Consider the following 18,041-nt stretch of genomic DNA (forward strand, 5'->3'; position numbering starts at 1 on the left):
TGATTTAGAAACTCAGCGGTCATCCAGAAAGTCTATTTTCAGCCAGATGGTTACCAGGCAATGGCAGGGGATTGGGCTCTGGTGGATCAAGCCCCAAATTTAATCCAGGAGGCCAGGTGCCTGCGAATGTGAGAAAAGGCCAGCATCTTTTGTGTGAACTGCATCAATTCCATGCAGTATTTTCCATGTGGAAGCAAGAACGAAAGCATCTAAAAAGCTGGTCTTAGCATCTTTGCATCTCCTAATGCACACTTCAGCATATGGGGAGGATTTGCATAGATACAACCCCTCTCTGCCAGCTACCCGAGACAGAAAAATAAAATATTACTCTGGAAAATGCCTTGGATTTCAGGGAAAAGATGAATATAGGTAGTAACATGTAAAGGATTCCCTAGAGATACAGTTGTTTGCAGGCTTTTATTGTTTAAAAAAAGTGTTTTGTTTTCCTGCAGGAATAGCAATAAAAGATAGAAATCATTGAGGGGAAGGGAAGAAGCAGGAAATTGGTGTTTATTTGCTAATCTGTGTATTTTTGGGTCAGTAGGAATAATAGCAACTTGATGACCACTGACATTTACTGAGTGCTTACTGTGTTCCAGGCATAGGAAGCACTTTATACCTGTAACTAATTTGACCCTCATGGCAACTCATGGAAGATGCTATTATTATTGTCCTCATTGATTGGGGAATTGGGGTTCAGGAAAGATAAGTGACTTGTGTCAGGTCACATGGCCAGTAATTAACAGAGATGGCATCCAAGATAAGCCTCTTGAGATAAGCCAAACCAAATGTTACCCTATTTTTCTAGAACTATGTTTTGATTCTCTCCTCTTGAAGGTTTAGTGAGTTGCAAATGCTGGTCCCGCATATTCCTATCGAGGAAGATCTCTAAGGAGCATTGTTAGAGGAATAGTCCCCTCTGTGACTCCAACCTTGGGTGCCAGTGATGCTATCATTACTCAGAGTAGCTTGCCACGTACCATGCTTTTTGTTATATACTTCACATGTTCCACTTCAGTATTTAAAACAATTTTTATGACTTAGCCTAGAAAATTCATTCTGTTAATCAGGACTATATTACTTATATATCTGCAGTAAAAGTTGCAGAAAATAGTATTTGTGTTAACCATGTACTTTGATATTTCCTATTTTATTCTAATTTTCATTAAAAAATTTCTGGCATGAAACATGAATGGAATTTATGTCCTCTAAATGGTTTGTGACCTACAGTTTAGGAAAACACTTCTTGAGCTCATTCTCCTTGTCTCAATAATGTTATTATGTCAATATCTTTAAATACCCATTTTACAGATGAGAAAACTAAGTTAACTTGTTCAGAATTATGTGGAGGAACTATAGCTCATTACTTGTACTCTGCATTGTATTCATTTTCCAAAGCAGTTATGTTAAAAACAGCTTCCCTAATTAATTAATTAATTAATTTTTGTCTTTTTGAGATGGATGCACTATACAGTTAAGGCTAGCATTAAACTCACTTTGTAGCCCAGGCTGGCCTTGAACTCACAGCAATCCTCCTGCCTTGGCTTCCTGAGTGCTGAGTTACAGGCATTCACTACCACACCCAGCTATTAGCTTCCCAAAGTTTTATGTACATAGTCTGTAGCCTGAACAAAGACAAAGTTCTACATTAATGGGTGGAAAGACAATGTTTTAGGTTAAATACATGAAGAAGCTATTGTGACTTATGAAAATAAAATATTCATTGTAATTTCCATTATTTTGCATGTTTTCAGTCAAATGATTTAAAAATAACAGCTTGTATATTATGGGAGGGATTTTTAAAAATTAGCTTTTCTCTCATTCCCCTTCTCCAGGAAATGGAGACACAGAAGCTGAACCTTCGGAAGTGTGTCTGGAAGGCTTAACTGGTAATTCATAATTTACATCTTTAGTCCTACTCACTGAAATTAGCATATGATCAGTGATTGACTGATTGATTTTTGTGTTGGTAGGGATTGAACGTGAGGCTTTATGCATGCTAAGCAAGTACTTTACTAGTAAACCGTATCCCTGGGCTCTATATGCCTCCATTACTAGCTAACAATAAACTATAAGAATATTAGCAGAACACTGAATTTGTTACCACTAGTGTAAATGATTAATACTTTTATATTATCTCACAGTGTTGCAGGTATTCCAAAATATAATCTGTATTCATCACTAGGTATATTAAATTATGCTAGTTATCATACCCACTATTAATTTGGATATGTAGTACATTGATAAAAAGCACATATATTAGTATGCCACAAAACTTCTGGAATATTTGGATTGATATAATGATTATAGTTCAATAAAGTTTTTATGCATTCAAATCCATTACTGTTTGGAAAACAGTTATAGTAAAGGGATCCTGGCAAATGACACAGACAGTTCTCAAAAGAGAATGTACCAGTGGCCAAAATACATGTGAAAAATGCTCAGCATTACTAATCATCAGAGAAATAAAAATAAAAATCACAAAGAATTATTATCTCACTCCAATTATGTTGGCCATTACCAGAGAACAAAACAATAGTGAATACCAGTGAGGACTGGAGGAAGGGAAACTGGGCTGTAGTGGAGGCGCAGATTAGCAGAGCCATTATGGAGTCCTCCAAAACCTAGAGTAGAACTATCAGAGGCCCTAGCAATCTCACTACTGAGCATATACTCCAAGTGATTGAAATTTCTATGTCAAAAAGACATTTGTACTAGCGTATTTATTAATACCCTTCACGATACCCAGTTGTGGGGTGGGATTAATACCCACCCCTTATTAGTGCCCTTCACGATAGCCAAGATATAGTCAGCCTAGGTGTCCACAGTGAATGTACAGATAAAGGAAACATGGTATAGCTTGAATACACAATGCAATATTATTTAGCCATAAAAGGAACAAAACTTTGTCACGTGTAGCAACATGGACAGAAGTGGAGGACATTATGTTTAGTGAAATAAGTCAGGCATGAAAAGATAAATATTGTTTGTTCTCTTACAGCCAGAAGCCAAAAATTGATCTCATATAAACAGAGAATAGAATACAGTACTGGTAATTAAAGCCTGGTAAGGATCTAGGGAAAGAAAGAATGGAGGCAACATGGTTACTGGGTACATGGATTCAGTTGGTTAGATGAATAATCTCTAATGTTCTGTAGCAGAGTAATTGAGTACAATTAATTAAACATGCCAAAAATAGCTAATTTAGAAGATTTAAAATGTTCCCAGCACAAAAAAAAAATGACAAATGTCTGAGGTGGTAGATTTTTCAGTTTCCTTAATCTGATCAATACACATTGTATACGTGTGTTGAAATGTGACATTGTATTCCATAAGTATGTGTACGGATTATGTGTCAAAAATAAAACATACTTAAAAAAGTAAAGGAGGCCCAGGATGCCCCAGACTACCCAAGTGGATCTTTCCAGAACAGATGGAAGGTTTGTCGAGAGCAGAGGGACGCATCTGAGCAAAGATTATGGTTCTATATGGCCCTGTAGAGATGGGTCATTGTCCTCGCTGGCCAACATCAACACCAGTCATTGTAGGCAGTCTGGAGAAAGGGGATTTGGGACATTTTGTTTCTAGGAAATGAGGAAACTGAGTTCTTTGGTCCTTTAAGTCTTTCTGTTGCCTCTGCCCTCACTTGTACCAGGGTGTCATTTCTACTTATGCTCCCATTGGTATGCCTCTGCCACTTATATTGGGTACATAAATTCATATGAGCATTGTAGAATGAATTATGACTTTCTTTTAGTGAATTTAAGCTGGGAAAGTCAACTTTGCTTATGGGATGCTCATTATTCACATTTTCAACCGGAACCTCAAATGACTGATTTTCTTTGCAAGAGAATGAGAGAGCCCGTTTCAGGGCTGAGTCCTGGCATCCATCTTCCTGAGTTATCATGTTGCCGCACAGAAATGAAAATCTGGGAAGTGACCAGTGGTTTAAATTATTTCTAGGCTTGCATTGAAAAGCACTGTGAACACTAAATAATAAATAACAGACCTACACCCTCCCCGAAGTCTCTGCTTTGATGGAGGTTTGTTATGGTTTTCATTTAGTCCTGTGTTAAATTTAGCTACATTGTCCTGTACATTTACAAGAAAAGCAGGTTATTGTATCTTCTATGGTTTGAAATGTTTGACAGAGCTGAATTATTTTAATCTTGGGATCATCAAGCTCTACAAACTTTAATTTGCCTCTGAAATTCCTTTCAGATGCTCTGAAATTTATGATGTTATCAGAGATGTCTTTCTGAAAAGCAAACTGGGTAACTTTGTGTCTGACTTTCAGCCCCCCTCTTCTTGTTAATGGAGGATGGGGTCCCACATGCTTAGGAGGGGATCCAAGGTTTCATGGTTGAGGACCTGCTTCCTGCTCACCCTCGTGGTTGCCCATGTCCCCACACATATACGGTACTCTCAAAGAATACGGTGAATGTTTCAATCAAAACATTATTACAGTAAGAGACACATCACCGTTATTCCCTCTTCAAAATACTTTGCATCACTTCAAACATACTTGTCCATCACTTTTGCAACTTTCTGAAGCAGTTCTGGAGGTCCTTTTTCGTGAATATTAATTAGTTGTGCTGTAATGGCCGCCTTGATATCCTGGATTGATTCAAAACTTTTAGTTTTTTGGACATGTTGATTTTAGAGAAGAGTCAGAAGTCCCAGAGCACCAGATTTGATGAGCCAGGTGGGTGAGCACACATCATCCTGCTTTTATGAGTTTGCCCTGTTATTGAATAGCATTCGGCCACAGGTTATTTTTTTATCATTCCTCATAAAGGGGACTCCCAGAGCTGCTTCAGGAAGTGGCAGGAACAGTAGGTATGTTCAACCTAAGAGGGCGTGCGGGGAGGTGTGGTTCACAGCCGTGTGTCTTTTATTGCAGTAAGTTTTTAAAAATGAAATCTGCATTGTATAGCTTTATCGCACTGCATAATTATTTCAACCTTTTGAAAGTCTTTGCATTTTGCTGCATATATTCAGACCTCTTCAACTCACGGTGACTGTTCATAGGCCACTCATTGTTTCTTGCATTCTTTCCTTGAGAACGCCTATTGGCCCTTTGAAACCCCTCTGGGGAATAATCTTCTTGCTGAAGACTTCTCTTTTGTGGTCCTGCATTCATTACCCTCTGGCCAATAGTTAGGAGAAAAGGCCTGTGTTCTCTTGTTCACTGAGAAATGCACTAAAGTGGCTGAACAGTCATTGAACAGATAGAACTTACTATCATGGACAGAGCACATCTGATGTTGGAAGAATACTCCAGTCTACATTATGCTGCATTGGGTAGATGGATGAGGAAAACGTGTCATTTGCTGTGAGGACCACTTCTTGTGTTCTTCGTTAATTCCTCAGCCTGCCTTTTGTCTGCAGCCATTCTGTAAACCTGGTGTACTCATGACCCATCATCCCCGTCCTTTAGCTTGCCTAGAAATACTGTGTCCTGACAGGTGGGCTCCTTGAGCTTGTTGCTGACCTCCCAGCACCCAGGTCAGGCACTCCGGCTCCTGCACATACTGGAGGGCAAGATCAGGAGCCCAGAGAGCAAACACTTTCCTCCTGTACTCTTTGGGAAGATACACCATAGCTCAGTCCACAAGGCAGCTCTCTTCCCATGGTAGAGCCCAGCTCCATCCAGGGACCTTTCAACTGGCTCCCCCATCCCCTTCCGGTTTCATTCTACCTATCTACTCCCATTCCTTCCAATAGGCTCCCAAAATAAACGGTCTCATCTCAGGCTCCCATTTTGAGAAAAACCCAGACAAAGATAGCTAATTTAAATCAGTTTAATCAGTTAAAATTTTCTTAAATTTATAGCTGTTTGAAAACTATCTGCTAGTCTTAGAAAGTAAACACCAAATAAAGATAGTCTGAAAAACAAGAAAAGAAGCTAGCATCCCATATTGAATGTAGATGTGCTGCGAAGTATGAATTGTTTTGTGAATTAGTCGTTTTTCTTTGATGGGAGACGGACTTAAATAAGTGCTTAGTTTTGTAAAACCACAACTTCCTAATTCTGCAGCTGTGTCTTGGTTGGTAACTGAATAGTAATAGTTTGATCACTGCTTAATGGATGATGAGTCTTTTACTTGGAGTAAGCACTGAGATCCCCAAAGACACATGTCCTTTCCAGAGATGCCAGCATGTGGAGCTTGTGTGTGACACTGCTTACACAAGCAGATCGCATGGCTTGCTCCACTGTGTGTGTATGGGTGTGTGTGCATATGTTTGTTTCTCTATAAGTACAGTAGATACATTCCAAAGTAATTATTTTAAACAGCAAAATCCTTGGACTACAACTAGGAAAAAAAAACATGTTTTGGTGGTAGAAAGTACTGGGCAATAAAGCTGACATCTGAAACCCTGGGCATTACCCTGTACTGTATCCGTTACAGCTAAAAGAGAGTCAAAGTTTCTCAGGATCTGGAAACACAGATGGCTTCTAACAGAAACACCAGAATCTAGGCCTTGGGAGCCTCTTCTTATGGTCCTTCAAGTCCCCATACTGCCTTCCCTTGACCTTGCTGTTAAAGGTCAGAGGTCAGCATGATTTTTATGTAAAGGGCCAGTTAGAAAAATATTTGGTCTTTGCAGGCATGTGGTCTATAACTACTCATCTCTGCCACTGTGTGAAAGAAGCCATATGGATATTAAATGAACATGCAGGCTTTGGTCCAATAAAGGTTTATTCACATAGGCAAGCATAGCCCCTTTGATCTCCGGGCTGCAGTGTGCCGATCCCAGTCTTATACACTAATATTGTGGCCATTTCTGCTCGGTACTCCCAGAAAGCATCTGGGTCACAGAGAGTTAAAGTCTCCGCCCAGAGCAGTGGTGAGATGAGTTGCATCACAGTCCTCACATGACTGGGCTTCCTTCCAGGCCTGTGTGTGCTCAGACTCTGAGCCAGCGGCCAGGAGAGTGGGCCTGGTGCTCACAGCGCTTGGTTTCCAGAAGGAATCGCAAATTCCCTTCCTGTGCAGATAAAGAAACAATTGTACCAGGGGAGAACTTACTGGAAAGTAACGTAGGGTCACCAGGAAGGAAGAAAAATTCACTTCTCAGTCACAGTCTCCAGCGTCTGGCCAGGAGTCAGTGCTGAAGCCCTGAAGCAGTATGTCTAGAATGCATACCGGATGTTGGTGGGCCTCAGGGACCTATACTCAGAGGACTCCATGTTGGGTTTGAGCTATTTCTGTGGCCTGCTCAGAGCTGCCCATGGCTGTTCCAGTCCTCTTATCCTTCTCAAGGTCAAACATACTATTCCCCATCTGATTTTACTCTCAATTATTATCTGTCATTGCAAAGTCATCGTTTCCTTGAACCAAAATTATCAACAGATGAAGATTATTTTCTCTCAATTTCATCTTTCTCAGAACTTGACTTTCGAGTCCTGGGCTGATAATCTAGAAAACAAGCATCTTTTTTGTAGAAGGTTAATGTGAGGAGTTGGGTGAAGCCCTGCAATTACACCAATAGGCTAGACAATTGTCCTGATACCTATGTAGGGTGTTTGTATATATGTTTGTGTATTTCAGCTCAGCCTCTCAATTAGGAGGTCTCTGTGTCTGTGGGCCTCCATTTGAGGAGGCTCCTTCAGCAGTATTGTCTATGGAGAAATGATCAAATATTCTTTTTGGTGACATACATGAGAATAGTCTCTGACCCCATTCTCAGATCTTTTTCTCTCCATTTCCTCTTTCTCATTTTTTACCATTTAAGTTCACATCATGATGTATTTCAAAGTTCAGAGAGACAAGGGCTTTCTAAGGCTGGACAGGCTTGGTGATCTCAAAAACATACACGATTGCCCCACCTGATGATCAACCAACCTGTCAGTCCCATTACCAGACACAAATTTCTAATGAATGTCTAAGTCCTTGGAGTGATTTGGAGGAAGAATTCACATGCCATTATTCTCTTCCCCAAGTAGTACTCTGGCCCCGGGGGAGAGGGACACTGGTATCTGTATAAGGCAGAAAAAATGAGGAGGAAGGAAGGAAGAAATACTGGATAATTTCTTCATAAACAACCCGTCCCTTTAGCACCGGGCTGTGGTCCCCGCTGCTGTGAGAAGAATATCAATGGCTCCTGTATTCCATTGTTTGTGGCTGGGAAGCAATTGCCTGTTGCCCTGGGCTGTCTGGCTCTTAGGCTGCTGCAGGGCAGAAAATGGGACAGAAACAAAAGGGACATTTTAGCCAAAACACTTTTAAGTCAGGTTAGCTCTCCCTGAGAGGTCCACTTTGGAGTTTCCACCTATCCCTTTTGTTGGGCTGTACTCTCTCCCCTGAACAGGGGCCTCTCCTTAGGGATACAGGTTCAGCTACTCTGCTCACACTAAAGCTTTTTTTGGTTATCTTAAAAAAGGCCTACTTTGTGTTAATGAAATTTGTATTTTCTTCAAGAACACTACTGCCAAGAAATGATTAACGAATAGTTAAGGGAAAAACAAAACAGAAAAGACAAAAACCCAGCTCACAAAACAGTAAACAGCAGCTAAAAATTTTTGGTTTTGAGTTTGAAATGTCCCACTGCCACAAGGTGGCGCTGTGAAAACACCTCATTTTAAAGTCCTGAAAAAAGGGACAGATTGTAAAGCACAAAATTAAACACCTTTGCACAGAAAATTCTTTGTATCAGAAGAGTGCAGTGTGCGTATGTATGTGTGTGGTGGCTGTTTGTGTGTCTCTGTGTGTGTCTCCACGTGTGTATTGTTAATATAACAATTTAAAAAAGTAAATGTTATGGGGAAGGATGATAGAATTTATTTTTAAGAAGAGACTCATGGCTGATACTTGTGTAATTCCAACAAGCATTTTAACATTAATTAAAGATTTGTATTGAATTTTAAATGTATTTACTCCTAACCAGGCATCTTTCCTGGCATCTTCTGGGGTGTGACATTATAGAGTTTAGAATGACCAGTTACATTTACTGATTCTCAACACACTTTGATTACACAAAGAGAGCTTGCACACACCAGGGGCATTTATTTGAAAACAATTAGTACCCCATTAGGGGAAACATGAAGCTGTCGGGTCACAGATGGTCTTGACTGCTTTAGGAACCTGGTGAGGAGAAAGTTGGTAAGTTAATACTGTACAGAAAAGAATTCTTTCCTTTAAAACATGAAGTCTATTGTGTGAGTCCTTAATGTAGGTACCATTGTTATTTAAAACGACCATTTTCATGTTTGTGCATTCGGTATGTGAAGAGGATATCCATTTACTAGCAAAGAGATGAAAAGCAGGTATTTCACAAGTTTGTACATTGAAATGGGTGTTGATACAATGGCTCAGATAATCTTGTTCTTGAAGAAAGGCCAAAAGTGGAAAGCGATCCGGTGCAAAAGAATTGGAAATGTCCAAAGCTTTATTTATATGAATGCTCATTTATCCCACCTCCGGGGCAGCTCTGAATCAGATGATGTTAGCATCTCTGTGTGCAAAGTGAGGTTCCAATACAGTAAGTAACCTACCACCTGTTAGGAGACCCTGTGCGACAGCTAGAGGATTAAGCCTGGAAATTATTCCAGGGAGAGAAATGCAGGGAATTGAAAGAAAAAAGCTCTAGGTGTTATGTACTTTATAAAATGTGTGTCTCTTCTAAAGAATAATGAAGAGATATAATCTAATGCTTCCACAATCAGATGTGGGCCCTATGTATGTATGTATGTAATATATATACTGACCTATATACATATGTATGTCTACATATACACATACAAACACATTCATTCACACAAACATATAAATACAATACACATATACACAAGTAAACCTATATATGAACAGACATATATGTGTATATATAAAACTGAAAATTGAACCCAGGGCCTATGCAACTTACCTGCTTAACCGCTGGGTTTTACCTTCACCCATATAAGTATCTTTTACTTCAGTTACATAATTTTTATCACCTTCAGTTTTGACATAGCTAAAATATTACCCATCATTCACAGAGCAGGAGCCTGGGAAAACTCCTGGCTTTTCTTCATACGTGGGGAAGGCAGTACAAGTTACTCATGAAAGTTGCAGCTGTGATAGTTTCCAAATGATTCGTACTACACAGGCATTGAACCAGCTGCAAATCCAATTCAGGATACAGAAATCAATCAGTCCTTACTTGGGAAAAATTATGCTAATGAAAATATGTAATTTCAAGGAGTCTGCCTCATCTACATTATGTGATTAATATGCCAGCAGTATCTGAGCCTAGAGCAATATAGACAATTTTGTATTGTTTTGAAGTTTCCAAAGGAGCCAAATACTTATCATTAGACTTTCAATTGAATCATATTCAGCATAGCGATGCCCTTGCAAAGGTGTCCTGTGTCCAGTAAGGAAAGACTGAAGGATGACAGTATGTATGGTGTGATTGCAGAGTGGAATGGATATTTAAATTAAAAGTTAGAAAATTATCACAGTAAAAGACATATTTCCATTAATCCCCCTCAAAAATTTCCCCTTCACTTTGAAAACTTCCTTCATGTTTATTCATGGCCACCTAGATGCACTGAACAGATTCAAAACATTTACGGCAATTTCTGTCAAATAAAAACATTGTGTCCTCATCTACCTTATTCAACATATCTGGCACTGTGTGACATCTGGCTCTCCCCCAAAGTGAAATTGACCGCAGAAAGTAAATATTTTGAACTGATACAGGACACGGAGGCAGCCATGACAGTGCAACTAATGACAGTTATGAAAGAGGAGTCCAGAACTTATAGAGAAGGTGGTGAGAACAATGAGATACATGTGTTGGAAGCAAGGGGCAGTGTTTTGAGAGGGGTTAAGGACAAGGTATATTTTACTAATATAGATTTTTAAAAATTTAAACATTCATTGTATTTTATGATCACACTGTGTATGTGGAGTGGGTGGGCTCTGCCAACCACTGTCTTACACTGGAACTAGTGGGCTATTTCTGATGCATGCAGTTCTTTTGTATATTCATGCTTGGTTTTGATGCCATATCTCATGGTGCATCAGGGATGTAAGTGTTTGGGACAGTTTATCATGTTATACTTAAACTATCCTGGCACTTTGATGATTTTAAAAATAGGAAAATATCCCATGTCCTATGGCTATGAGAATTAAAGGTAACACAGTTTTTGAGGAAAGATCTATTATAAGTTCCAGAGAGAGGCATTATAAGAAAACTGTATTTCTGATTTGATTAAAAATGCAAAAAATCCTATTCTCTGCTGACACATCTTGACTCAGCTGGAAATTAGAGCAACTGAGAAGCTTTTTGACACATGCAGGAGACCTAGGGTTTACATAGAAATTTCCAATTGTGTCTTCTAATGGTTCTGAAATATCAACAGGGATGCCATTGATTTATTTGTTCTCTGATTCATTTATGCAATCATTTGAGTTCTGAAGTGGTCTTAATTACTAACTGTAGACACGGGAATTGAAGACTTTGGGTGGCAAGACTTTTTTGCTTTCAGTGATAAAGTTGAGCTGTTTACATCCTAGCCTGCTGGTTGTGTTTTCAGTATCCTGGGGGTTGAAAAAACGCCACCTCTCTGGGCCAACAGCACCCCCTGTCAATGCTTGTTTTGCTAATGATTTGCTGCAGTTGAGACATGGGTTAACTTGGTCTAGTTCCCAGATCCTGGAGACCACAGGAAGCAGACAGGTACCTGCTTGACTTTCCAAGGCTTTAGACATTCTTTGGGTGGGTGGAGCAGCACATGTTCACTGTACTTCCTGTGTAGTCCATATCCTGCTCTCAGGCCCTCCCCTGGTTGGACGTGGGGGATACACCAGAGAATTTTCTTGATTTGGGCTCAGAGTCAAGCAAGTTCTTTTAGAAATGTTAGAAAATGCAGTTTAAGGAATATTAAAAGGTCTCATAAAAGGGGTTTGTAGAGTTGGCTAAGCAGTCAGCTTGTTAATAAGACCGGAGTCATATCTTATCTTGCCATTTAATCAATTCATAAATTATTTCAATATGGGATATCTTTTTCCTTTCCTTTTTTTTCAAATTTTCCCCAGACAATAGAAAGTTGCCAAAATTTCTCAGTCTTTGAGACTCTCGTGGGTTATGTCTTTTGAATTTCTTTTTATGAGATTCAGTCCTTCTCTGATATGGAGAACTAACAGAAGAAATTGAGCAATTTAGCAAAACTCATCAACGCAGAAAAGCAGTCAACTGAGATTTGGTTGCTTTGAATCCAGTGCCTCATTTTGGCATTCTAAATAACCAACTATGTATCAAAGCAAGAATGTGGGATTGTGGTTCCATGTTTGAAATTCAACTGCCCTCGAAACCAACTATTAGGGAGAGAAACCCAAATAATCACTAATTTCATTTATCCTAAACTTTTCATTCCAAAAAGAAAATCAGATGCTCTGCACCAAGAGCATATTAATAAGGTCAGGGTAAAATATAAAACTGAAGAACCAGGACACATATATCAGTATAACAGGTTGACATGAACTTAATCCAGGTAAGTTATAAAGGTTCACATAACTATCACAGTTCAGCCTCATACAAGAAGAAGTCAAATTGAATCCAAGTGTAAAAATGACCATAAGAAAAACAGCAAGAAATGTGCAAGTTTTTTGTCATAAAAATATCTGAGAATTTTTAATAATCCTTAAATCCTTCATTTCATCACCTAGTAGATAGTAAAAAAGTTTAATAGACTTACATTTGTCTGTGTAGCAAGTCACCATTTATTGTTTGAGAACAAAGATTGAAACAAGTAAATTTTGCAGGACAAAGAAGATCCAGTTGGAAGCTTAGTGCTCCAAAATTAGATGTGGGTGAGTAAACCAAGAACCTTGGAACCTGAGCAGGGAGATAAAAGGATGACACCCAGGAGTTCCACCAACAAATGGGATCATCACGACAGTCTGGGTCAACACCACCTAATGCTAGTTAAGACCTAACATTGGTCCTAATGTAATAAATCACACAAATAAAGAAAAATAAGGGATTTGTGGTTGCTTTGTAGAGAGCTATGTACACTTACTTCTAAGAATGGAGTATTTTATTTGATGTTAGCTGTAACAGGATCATTCTAACAAGGCCAGTTTAAAACCCAGGAAAGTAGACAAGTCAGGTTAGCATGACTTTATTTCTTAGACTTTCACAAATTTACCTGCTGCATATTATGATGCAAGGGGCTGGTATGTGAAGATGATCTTAGGTGTGTCCTCTGGGTTGCCTTGACCATGATTCAGCCTGTGCTAAAAGCTGTCTCAGAGGGAGCCGCTGACATGCAGGAGTCTGATCTCCCTGCAACAAGGCAGATTCCTCAGGCATACTCATGAAAAGGTACAGAGACAGAGCTGGTGCCTTCATGGTATGTAAACTGCACTCTATGTTGAACAGAGTGCTTTCACCTATCTCTCCATAGTGATGGTGGTGACCTTTATTAAGGAAATTTCCTTAATAAAATCCTTTCCTTAACCCATCCTTTGAAACTGGGATTTACACTAAGATCCACAACTATCAGTCCATGAGGCCCACCTTTGAAAGTTTCTCTTAAGGTAAGGGAGCTGGTAATTGCTTAGAGCCCAGGTTTAAATTGTGATGCAAAGGCCCCTCAAATAATCTATAGCCTTGTCTTTATCATTACTAGCAATTCTCTTGTGTTCAGCATTTACTTTCATCCTGAAACTGATGGACTCTTCTTTGGCAGCAGTAGGGGCTCACAGGTTAAAATGCTTCTTCATCTTCAAGTTTCGTCTCATTGTTAATTGTGTTGTTCTCTGTAGGTAAATACTAAGTAAGCCATAAAAAGACGGGTTCATGGTCAAACTTCATCTTAAACTCAAGCGAATGACGCAGAACACAGTGAAAGCCTTGTCAACACAGTCATTGTCACTAATGGGTATTTATCCAGTGTGGATGAGGCGCTCTGCTCCACTAGCTGCGCGCTGAGTCCCAGCATCAGTAATGAATGTGTTCTAACGCTGTGAAAACAGTACGGCCTTATGCAAGTAAATCATCACTTGGTCATTATTCTTTTTATTGTTGCTGGAACATTGGTTAATTCAATTCTGTCCTTTGAATTGAACTTTAACCAGTATTAGTTTTCATGACAGCTAGGGACATTGCTCATAAAAGAGGAAAAATAAGAATTGTGCTGTTTTTCACAGATCTTTCTTTTCGCTTTTGAGTCAGAGTATAGTGGACCCTTGTGGGTTTTCTTGTTCTTTTAATAGTTTTCTACATAAGATTCCAACAGGTCAAGAGTCCACAATGTTCCTTAAAGGAGAATACATGCTTTTCATCCAAATCTTAGATTGAATACTGAGGTTACTTATGGATACTGAATTCTATATTTTTACCACTTTTAACGTTAACAGGTGATTTCATTGAATTTTAGATAAAAATCTGAATCATTAAGCAAAATAGGAAGCAGTGCTTTCAAGTTGAAGTGGTATATAAATGCATGTGTTATAGATTGAGGATTATACATTGCAAGAAGGTATTTTCTTTAACTTTTACCTCTGGATACACAGAATGTCATGTATCATTGACCATATTCTTTGTTTCACAATAAATGTGGTTCAGTTGGGCATAATGGCATATACCTGTTACTCTAGCATTCTGGGAGGCTGAGGAAGGAGCATGGCAAGATTGAGCACCACCCAAGCAAGGCCCTGTTTCAGAAACAAAGCAAAACAAAACCGTGCCAAACCAAACCAAACCAAACAGCCTGGCCATGTATGGCAGGGCAAAGGACCTGGGTTCAATTCCCAGTATTGAAAAAAAAAGTGATTCACTTTTTTAAATAATAGAATTGATACCCATAGACCTATTGTTCAATGTCAGAATAAGGATGTCCCTAATAGTAAAATCACCTGTTCCTATCACTGTTTGTGGTCAGTTAATGTATGTTGGCTACTGGTTGTTTGAATCATCATCATTGTCATCATTTCCTTGAGGCCAAGCAATACTTGAGGACACAGTTAGATCAGCTATTAAATTTTACCTCCACAGATCTGCTTAAGGTGTTAGATTAAACAAATGCAATCAATACCAAAAACTTTTGGTTAGTGAAATAGTGTGGTGGATTGACAACTGGTGGTCACTTTGTAACACCCACCTGAACTAAATCAGCATGGTGCTGGACAGTGTGAGGGGTCCACCTGAGGATTGTTGCCAACAGCACAAAAAAGAACTGGAAGGGAAGAGCTGCAGATGGTTCTCTGGAAGAAGCTGCTATGCTGTCTTCCCTAATATGAACGAGGCTGTTCCTGTCAGAGGAGCTTGGGACTTTGTTGTTGCTGAGAATGACAGAAGTTCACGTTGGGGCTGCTCTGGTCCTTACTTTGAGCATCTCTTCCTGGCTCCAGAGTGGAAAATGGTGTGCTGTTCAGTCTCCTGGAGAAGAGAGTTGCAGTGGGTTTCTTGATATGAACTCAGTGGTTCTCATAGTCATAGGAACTTGGGACCTCATTGTCATTGAGGATGGGTGGGGTTCTTTTCAGGAGTGCTCTGGTTCTTACTTTGAGCGTTGGTTCCTGGCTCCTGGACAGATCCCTCAGCCTGCTGGTACAGATCCTTTATCCCACTGGCATAGACTTTCTAGCTTCCATTGCTGACCTTTAGGCCTTCCCAGAACAGATCCCTGAAACAGACATGCATGAGACACTGCCATGGACTCCAGGTCTTCAGCTGGACTCATGCAAGACGCTGCTGTGGAATCCAGGCTCTTAGCCGGATTCTTTGGGTCTCTAGTGTGTGGACAGATTTCCTGTACTTTTTTTGCGTTTGACTCTTTGGGTGACTATTATAAAGTAATCCTATAAATTATGTGTCTTGTATTAAATTATTTCCCTTGTAAACCCTGACTACAACAAATAGTATTCTGTTTCTTAGGGAGTGCTCTATTTGCCATGGAGTTTAAATCATACAACTGTGCGAGAGAATCACTTTCCTAGTAGGTATCAGACTCCTCTATTCCTGAGGCTTCCTGACTGTTTAATTGCAATCTGTGTTTCATTCATCCTTTTGTTTATTGAGAAAAAATTTCCTGAGCACCACGTATTGAAGTAAAGCACTAGGGTTTTATGTCAAAATCGATGAGGTTGGGTTAGAGATTATTTCAGTGTTGCAGTTATGAGTGAGAGAGAAACTTTGAACAGAGGAGGCAGTTTGAGTGGGAGAAAGCATACTTATTTCTGTTGGAGCAGTTAGGGAAAGCCAGTAGAGGAGGTGGCATTTGACAGAGGGATTTTCTTCACGAAGGAAAGGTGGACATTGAACGTAACATGGAACAAAGGTACTTTAGTAGAGCATAGGGAGACTTGAGAACATTTCTTCACCTCCTCTTCTTTCTTTGAAAGTCCTCTGGCTCTGTCATGTTGTTAGTTATTTAATATCTGCCACTAGTCAGAGAATGACAGGGTCCCTATAGCAAGATATTGTCCTGGACTGAAGTTTTTTCTGTGAAGACATACCAGCGCTCAGCTTTTTGAACAAGTGAAAAGACATATTTGTGCTATCTCAGAGTGCACAGTGTCTAGATACAACGAGCAGCAACTGCATAATTATGAGAAGTGACAGTGATTCCAACATCTTCGCTAACTCCAACAATGAAACAATGTTCCGCTATCAGCGATACTGCAGTGTTATTCTGGATGAACTGCCTGTCCTGTCCATTTATGCAGGCTCTCAGGTTTGTCTTTTGTGCAGTGGAAATACAAATCCTCTTAGAATCCAAAACAGTAACACATCACATAAGATTTCTGTCTCAGTTGTTTTCCTGAGATAATGAAAAAGTAAAGAAAGACGAGAAAACATTTTGAGGGTGTACAGTCTATAGAATGATGCTGTAGCAACAATTCTTTGTTGCTTACAGTAATTGAGTCAAGGGCTTATAATAATATGATTGTGCAGCCAGAGCAGAGAGCAGATCTGTAGGCCTCATTCTCTCAATTAGATTTCTGTGGCTAAGCCACAGGAAGCCATCAGAAGTTAAAGACTTAATTTTTCTCAATAGTGTGTCTTGAAGGAAAATTATCAGTGTGCAGTTTTCTAGCTGTCTGGCTGCCTTGTAAAATTTTATTCTTTCTGCTCTCTCCTGCCATTGTTACCATGGCTATTCATCTTTGTAGTTGCGATGCATAGGCTAGCGGTGTCTTTGTTCTCACTTGCTGGAGTTATACTGTAGGTAGGAGAATTGCCCTGGGCAGTGAGGGAGCCACCTTTCATCTGGATGGTCCAAGTCCTGTGTAGCGGTTAGCTTTGCACACTGTCTTTTCTTGTCCATCTCCTCAAACTGTGTTTTAAAATCACTCCAGTCTCATCATAGAGGAAGACATTCAGGAGGTTGATTTACATTTATCTTGGCAGAGGGGCTGTTTTCCTGGGTTGTACTGAATGCTATTTTCAGGTTTCAAAAGGGCTCCCCAGGGTCCAGCAATTCTGCAGGCTGCGGGTGAGGAGGTGTGGGCACCAGCAGAGTGCCACTCTGAGGCGTTTGGAGGATGTCTTCAGGCTAAGGCTTTGTGGTCTTGGGAGCATCAGACTGATGTTGCCTTCATTTGCTCTTTTTGTCCTGTGAGGATCTCCTAAGGGAGTGGTGGCTTTTGATGATAACTTACAGCACACCCTGGCATGTGAGTCATGGTTTGCCACCACTGCCCTAAAGTGAAGGGTTAGGTCTTTTGTGGTTTGTCTGGTAAGGAAATTTACCCTTGAGATCTGTGCACTGAGAACAGGTCATGGCTTGTACTGACAGTTTTAGAAGGTGGCAGGAAGGCCTGGAATTTGCACAATAGGGCTCAATGGTTGCGTGCTGTATTGATTTTAAAGGGAAATTGAACCAATACTTTTATTCATTTTACTTATTGCAATGGCTAATTTTTCCTCCCTTAGAAGTGAGGCGGAAGGAACCAAGGATCTTTACATTTAGCTATATCCTCTGTGTTTTAAAAAAGTTTAGTTTTTAATTTTGAGAAAAGGCCTCATTAACTTGCCCAGGCTGAGTTTGAACCCACCATTCTCTTGCCTCATCCTCAAGGTGTAGGGATTATAGGCATGTA

At 39.8% G+C, this 18,041-nt stretch overlaps 1 long non-coding RNA gene across 4 annotated transcripts in view; it reads left to right on the plus strand.

The window, feature by feature from the left end:
- LOC111754793 (uncharacterized) overlaps positions 1 to 18,041 on the plus strand; it is a 190,686-nt gene that overhangs the window by 14,210 nt on the left and 158,435 nt on the right. For 2 of the 4 annotated variants that reach the window (XR_010050526.1, XR_010050525.1), the window contains exon 2: positions 1,836 to 1,889. The exons of the other annotated variants lie outside the window; for them this stretch is intronic. This is a non-coding gene — a long non-coding RNA (uncharacterized LOC111754793). The remainder of the gene's footprint in view (positions 1 to 1,835; positions 1,890 to 18,041) is intronic. 4 annotated transcript variants of the gene reach the window in all.

This window comes from Cavia porcellus, unplaced genomic scaffold, assembly GCF_034190915.1.
Source record: "Cavia porcellus strain 051 isolate PalLab524CR breed Dunkin Hartley unplaced genomic scaffold, mCavPor4.1 scaffold_11, whole genome shotgun sequence".
NCBI classification, from domain to species: domain Eukaryota; kingdom Metazoa; phylum Chordata; class Mammalia; order Rodentia; family Caviidae; genus Cavia; species Cavia porcellus.